Here is a 7,291-nt window from a genome sequence, read left to right as displayed (position 1 = left end):
TGTATTGGGGGAAGTTCTGAAAACCTGAGAGGAAAGGAACATCTATGGTTCTGTTATGGATGGAACTGTATCTGCAGGAACAAGTGATCAAATTCAGAACTCTGTCAAAGCTTTCTCAGGAGTCAAGGAACAGCAAGAGTTTCAGGTGCACTGTGTCAAGTGTCCAGTGGACAGGATTATATTCCCAAGGTCAAGTCTTTGGGCACTTGTGCATGAAATGTCTTCTGAGTGTAAAGGGAAAGATAGGTCCCTATGCACTTCCCTCTCTTGAACTCCACTCTCTGCTCTGTGTCATATGTAACTAGAGGGCATGTGTATACGAGCCAGATCTGATGCTAATTAGAAGAAATGTTCTCTAGGGGTGCCTGACTGGTTCCGTGGGTAGGGTTCATCTCAGGGTCATGAGTTCCAGCTCCATATTGGGTGTGGATCCTGGGAAGGGGAAGGGGAAGCGGAAGGGGAAGGGAAAGGGGAAGGGATCTTTCCTCAATGCTAAGTCAAGGAATGTTCATTAATTGGGATGGAATTCTCTCACTAACTATAAAAATTAAAGGCATCAGTAATAATACATCCTGAAGCAGAAACAGGGCATATTTATTTCTAGTCTTACACTTTAATATAAAAACTCAATTATTTGAAATCATACCCCCTCTAGAAGATTTTAAGTTGCTTCTATTTGCCTCTCTTTTGGGAACATCATACTTAACCTTTGAATCTTTGGGCAGTGAGGTCACCTAATAGTTCTTTGTGCCTTTTGACAATGTCAGGAAGTGAAAACTAATAGTTTCGTCAAACATCCACTTTATTTTATTGATAAAATGAGGACACATAAAAGAAAATATGTTCCTTACCTTTGAAAAATGTATTAGGATGCATGTTGGATCAGAAGCTCATGCCTCAGAAACTGTTCTTGTTTGAAATCCACAGAAATAGATTTTACTTATCCTTGTCAAAAACATACATACATACATACATACATACATACATACATACATATTTTTAAAGTGGGAGAGAGATTTACTGGAAAACTATCAATCAGTAGCCCTGGGAATAGGGCAGCAGGAACCTAAAATTCTATCAAATGGACAGTAGGGTTCATGTACCACTGAGCTTCAGATAGTCTCTTATTCTAAGTATAATTTGATCAAGACTGAAAGTTCTAAGGAATAAAATCTAACTCACTAAGCCTGGGTCACCAACCTACATCTAGGCTTTTCCAGAAGTTAGAAAGGGGAAAATATGGCCTTCTTGGTTCTCACGAGGGTAAGTGGCAGAGGAAGGACTTACTCTGCCAAGTTCTTACACCTTCAAGAATTCACCCAAATAGAAAGTGGATATGTTACAGAATCAGAGGTAGGAAAGTGTTGAATGCTAACAAGAAAGAAACAAATTCTTTTTCTTCTAGAAACAAATATATGTATTGTGTTATGTGTGTGTGTCTATCTTGCCTTACAAAACATATAGGTTTCTAAAAATTGTTTTTAAAATGTCTTTTATCTCCATTATAAAAGAGTAGCCATCTAGTTGCAATAATTTTGGTGTTGCATCTTTTCACAGCTAGTAATGCAAACAGTCACAAATTGATTTTGTATAAAAGTAGAGTTATCCCATAATGGCTTTCTTTAAGGGACAGAAGCTGAATATGAAATTGAGCTCCCTTAGGGAAGGGAATTCCGAATTCTGCCTTCAGGAAGCTTCTGTTTTGAATAGATCTTGATGGAGGACTCTGTCACAGATCCCATTACTTCAACCAGACAATTATGCCTTAAGAACCAAGTGTACTGGGATCCTTTTCTCTTTTCTTTTTCTGCATATGTGTGAGCATGTATCTGATGATTGTAGTCACATATGCTATTTCAACTCTGACTGGTATGATTCATTTTATCCTCTTTTCTAGGGAATTAAATAACTCATATGTGTTAGTTGAATACATACTAGGAGCCTCTAGAATCTGTTTCAGAAGTGATGAGGCTTTCCTTAAGGACCACCAGCCCAGGGGACATTTTCCTTTTCCAGAAATTCACTGGGGCATAGAAATCTGGTGCTTGTCATCTTTGTCCTCTTGTTTCTTGCACATGGGTCATGTCTCCCCTCCTAGTGAAGACTTTCTGGCAGTTTTTAAGGGCTTCTGATAAAACTCGATCTGACCTGATACTTAGGGAAATGGACACTGCTGTTTGTTATTTATAACTGTGGATGACAAGCATGAAAATGCACAAACGTACACACAATGTTTCCCACTTTTTATCCTTGTCAAAATACATCAATAAATGGTAACTGTGGCTTTTGTGGGCACCTCTGAGAATCTGCCCACAGGAGTTGGCCATCAAGGAAAACTATAACCAAAGCCCAGAGATTCTAGTTGGCCTATAAATCACAGAGCCAGGGAACATACGGGCTCCTTGCCCTGTGGAACCTAAGCTTGGGGACTTAAAGACCCGATCAAAATTTTTAGTATAATTTGGGGCTGAATTTGATAAGTTACCACTTTAAATTAAAATAAAACAACAAAAACAGCTAAATAAGCAAAACATCACAACCAAACCTCCAGCAGTTAACAAAAGATTTCCAAAAAGAAAGAACATTTTTATCACCAAAAGAATGGCAGCACATAATCGCACTTTAAATGACAGTCATTTATTTTGAATAAATTTAGCTTTATGAAAAATAGACTTTATTTTCATACTTTTTTCTTATATTTAAAACATGCATCACTAAACTCTTCAATATGACACTCTACAATAAAGATAAATCTCATAAACTTAACGGTGAGTGAAAGAAACCAGACACAAAATAGCTCATACTGTATAGTTCCATTTATAGAAATGATATAAACAGGTGGAGCTAATCTCTGCTGATAGGAGTCATGGCACTGGGTTATCATCAAGAATCAGATGGGGAGGGTCTAGGGGAGACTGGACGGGAGTGAGGGAGGGCACATTTCTAGGTTGCCAATAATGTTTATGTCCTGATTCAGGTGACATTATACTAATCTACTCATTTTGTGAAAATTCAGCAAGCTGTACATCTTTTACATGTACTTGGTAATATATTATGCTTCAATTAAAATAAATAAAAAAATAAAGGATTTGTCATCATATTCCTGTACAAACCTGTAGGCATTTTTGAATCACTGATTCTGGTTTGGTTTCCCTCTTTGACAGAGAGAAAGACTGGTTTAAAGTTGTGAAGCAAACCAGTGATCTAACTGGGAACAGAGCTCTCTCAGCTTAGCCCAGGGTCTTTGCCATGCTACAGGGTCCCTCATCCTGAGATAACGGTTGGACTTGAAAAGTCTCTACAAGGAAGGACCCAACTTCTATCAGTGTGTTTATTCAGGTGTCAAGCACTCAGTAGACACCCCATCTATACTTACTAAGTGAGGTCTAAAGTGGATGCGGCTGTCACCTGTCTTCAACCAGGGATCTGGACACTTCTTACTACACAGTTGTCTCTTTCACATTTGTATATCTTTTGGCCATCGTATTATCTCTTTAAGAAAATTAATTTCTAGGTCAACTGGGTGGCTCAGTCAGTTGAGCATCCTACTCTTGATGTCAGATCTGGTCATGATCTCATGGTTCATGAGATTGATCCCCCTTTTGGGCTCTGTGCTGGCAGCATGGAGCCTGCTTGGGATTCTCTCTCTCTCCCTTTCTCTCTGCTCCTCCTCTACTCACACGTGCATGCTTGAAAGTGCTTTTTCTCTCACAAAAGGACTCCTCCTGGGTCCTTCCCTTCTTCCCACAGATATGCTCAATATTCCCCTTAGAGAACAAACAAGATAAACAAAAGCAAAACAAAATAAACAAAAGTAGCCCCTTTCTTTGATAGTGAATCATCAGATATATATTGGGTGTCCATCCTGTGCCCTCATGCCAGCCCAACCCACAATGAGTTCCCAATATCCCTCTTTGGTTCCTTCTTTACATCTTCATATTTTTGGAAGAAGACATGTGATTGCTAATTCTTCCTGTTCCTCATCTTCAATTTTCTCCTCAGTCCAAGACTGTCTGACTTCTATTGTCACAGGTCTGCAGACACTGTTCTTTTTCAAGAATGCCAATGTCCTCTTGATAGGGCATCCCTACATCCCAATTTTCTTGGTATAGTTACAGCATGTATATATATATATATATATACATATATATATATATATATGTACACATGTGGTCCTACAGTTCATATTAATGAATCTCTGTTTTTATTTTATTTCTTACTTTTTAAGGTTTATTTACTTATTTATTTTGAGAGAGAGAGAGAGAGCGAGCAGGGGAGGGACAGAGGCAGAGGGAGAAAGAGAATCTCAAGCAGGCTCCATGCTGGGGCTTGATCTCATGGATTGTGAGATCATGACCTGAACCAAAATCAAGAGATGGACACTTAACCAACTGAGCAATCCACGTGCCCTGATGAGTCTCTGTTTTTAGATTCACAAAAATCACAGACTGAAGAATTAATTGTGATCAACACTACATCTTCATCACCATATAAATGGCCATTACTGAGTCCTCATTCTCATTGACAGCTGTCAATGTGGGGCACATGTGCATTCAGGTTATAACCATAGGCTTTGGCACAATACCTGGGGTTCAGTTCCTAGCAACCTTGTTTAGTACCCATGTGATCTTTGGCAAGTTACTAAATTATTCTGATCCTTAGCTTCTTCAACTGTAAAAAGGGAAAAGTAATAATAGTGCTTATTTCATAAAGTATTTACATACATTCAACAGGAAGAATATGTAAAATATGTTGTGCAGTGCCTGGGACAATTAACATTCAATATGTGGAACCAGTTCTCACTGCATCTTCCTGGTTGAATCTATCCACGTTCTTCAGTATTTCTGGATTTTGTTTCCTTTGGTTGTTTTTTTGTTGTTTTTTTTTTTTTTGAGAGAGAGAGTGTGTGTGTGTGAGCGTGTACGGGTAATTGGGGGGCAGAGGCAGAAGGAGAGAGAGAATCCCCAGTAGGCTCCACTCTCAGCACAGAGTCCTATGCTGGGCTAAATCTCATGACCACAAGATCATGAACTGAGCTGAAATCAAATGTCAGACACTTAGCTGACTGAGCCACCCAGGTAGGCCCACCATAGCGTTTTGTTTTTGTTTTTTGTTTGTTTGTTGTTTTTTGTTCTTGCAGGATTTTTCTTGGGATCCTTCTATCCAGTCACCCTTTACTCACTTGGTTTCCATGTTTATCGTTTCTGTGTTTGACACTACATTTGTGTGTTATGGTTAAGCCTGTGGGCTGAGCAGCCTGACTTCATGGGTTCATGATTTCAGATCTGTCACTTGTAGCTGAGTGTGCTTGAACTGGTTATTTACCTTTTGTTGCTTTGATTGCCATAATTATAAAATGAGATTTATAGCAGTATCTAACTTCATAGCTACTACCTATTTCACAGCAGTTATTATAAAGACTCAGTGACCTAAGGCATGTATCAGGTGTTTAACATAATACATGAAACAGAGTATACAACACAAAATGTTAGTTATTGTCATTTTCAGCCATCAGATTAGGTATTTTGGCCTTGCATTAATTCCCTTCTCGCCCCTGTGCCAGTCTAGGCACCTATGCTTAGTCCTGTGCATTTATCCTCTGTGGAGACCTTGCAAACACCACGCCCCCCCCCTTTCCCTACATTCCACTCTTACTCTGGTTCAGACCACTGTTCCTTCTTTCTGATATACTAGAATAACTTCATAATTTGTGTCCCTGCCTACAATCTGTCCCCATTCAACCTATTGGCCACGGTAAAGAAGTTGAATTTTTCTAAACCATATCATTTGCTCTTTGACACTTTGAACTCCTGTGGTTCCCCCTTGTCTACTGATTAGATTTCAAACTCTAAGTTCTGATGTTCAAGCTCTCCTATATCCAGACCCTATTCACCTTTTCAAACATTATTTCTCTCTTGCACAATTGCTGCATCCAGGATCTAACCAAATGGGCCCGTTTACTCTTCCTTATGTTTGACTGCGGTTACCCCATTGAAGATTTTATTTCCATTGTTCTGTCATTTTCAATACCCTCCCCTCTCTAAATGCCCAGTTACTATTATCTTTTAAAGTTCAATTCAGATGTCACCTTCCCTTTGACTTCCCTGATATGTCTCTGAAATGGAAGGTTTCCCTCTAACCAGTACAAACCTCTGAGATATTGTCTAACTCTTCCCAATAGGTAAAATATTTTCTACCATGTGTTCTATCTGAAGACATCTCTTCCCACAAGAACAGCACATGCTTACTCTCCTTGCCTCTCTGTCCTCTATCCTTCATCACGCAGTTTACATCAGTTACAACCAGGGAAGGGAGGAGGGTTGCTTGATTTCATTAACCTCATTGTGTGCAAGAATTGAACCAGGCTCTGTAAAGGCCACTACAAAAACCATAAGGGCCTCTATTTCTGCTTTGCATACATAAAGCTGAATTGAGGAGGAAGAGGACACACACATGAAAATGACTTAGGGACGCTTTCAGAGCAGCACATAAACAGGTGCAGATTAATGAAGTACCCAAGGAGTTGGTAAGTGCTGAAAACATGCAGAGTCAGGACAGCCCATCGGTTTTGTGGTGTAATGGGTGAAGTGTTGGCAGAGAGGGGGAGTTTTGCAAAAGGAATAGAAAGAAGAGAAATAACAGTATTGCTGGCAGAGTGAAGGAAGGTGATCTGGTGTGTAAGAGCAAAACGGCAAGTGCAGCAATGTCTATTTCCTCAGCTGCCTGAGGGGTGAGGCTAGCTCTGTCCTGGAGAAGCTTAGGCCCAAATCAAGATATTCTCCACCCCGAACTAACACCAAGGAAATCAATCTTTTATGTTTAACACTAAGAACATACATTTTGGAGTCAGACATTCTGGGTTACATCTTCTTTTACATATCAGGTGTGTGATCCTGGGCCCATCAGTTCACCTCTCTAAGCCCCAGTTTGAAAAAATAAACATATTTAAAAAAAAAATGGGCACCTGGGTGGCTTGGTTGGTTAAGCGTCTGGCTTTTCGCTTAGGTCATGATCTCGCGGTTCGTGGATTCGAGCCCCGCGTCGGGCTCTGTGCTGACTGCCAGCTCAGAGCCTGGAGCCTATTTCAGAGTCTGTATCTCCCTCTCTCTCTGACCCTCCCCTGCTCACGCTCTCTCTCTCTCCTAGAAATTAAAAAAAAAAAAATTAAGCCCCAGTTTGCTCAAAAGTCTTCAGCACAGGTCAGGGTTTAGAACATGGGTTTTGTGTTAGATTAAATTCTATCACTCGTAAGTTCTGGGCCTGTGACTTTGGAAACGTCTCTTAACCTCTC

This window comes from Hyaena hyaena, unplaced genomic scaffold (genome assembly GCF_003009895.1).
Source record: "Hyaena hyaena isolate Hyena2069 unplaced genomic scaffold, ASM300989v1 scaffold_1574, whole genome shotgun sequence".
Taxonomy (NCBI): Eukaryota; Metazoa; Chordata; class Mammalia; order Carnivora; family Hyaenidae; genus Hyaena; species Hyaena hyaena.
Note: the sequence above shows the minus strand (reverse complement) of the source record.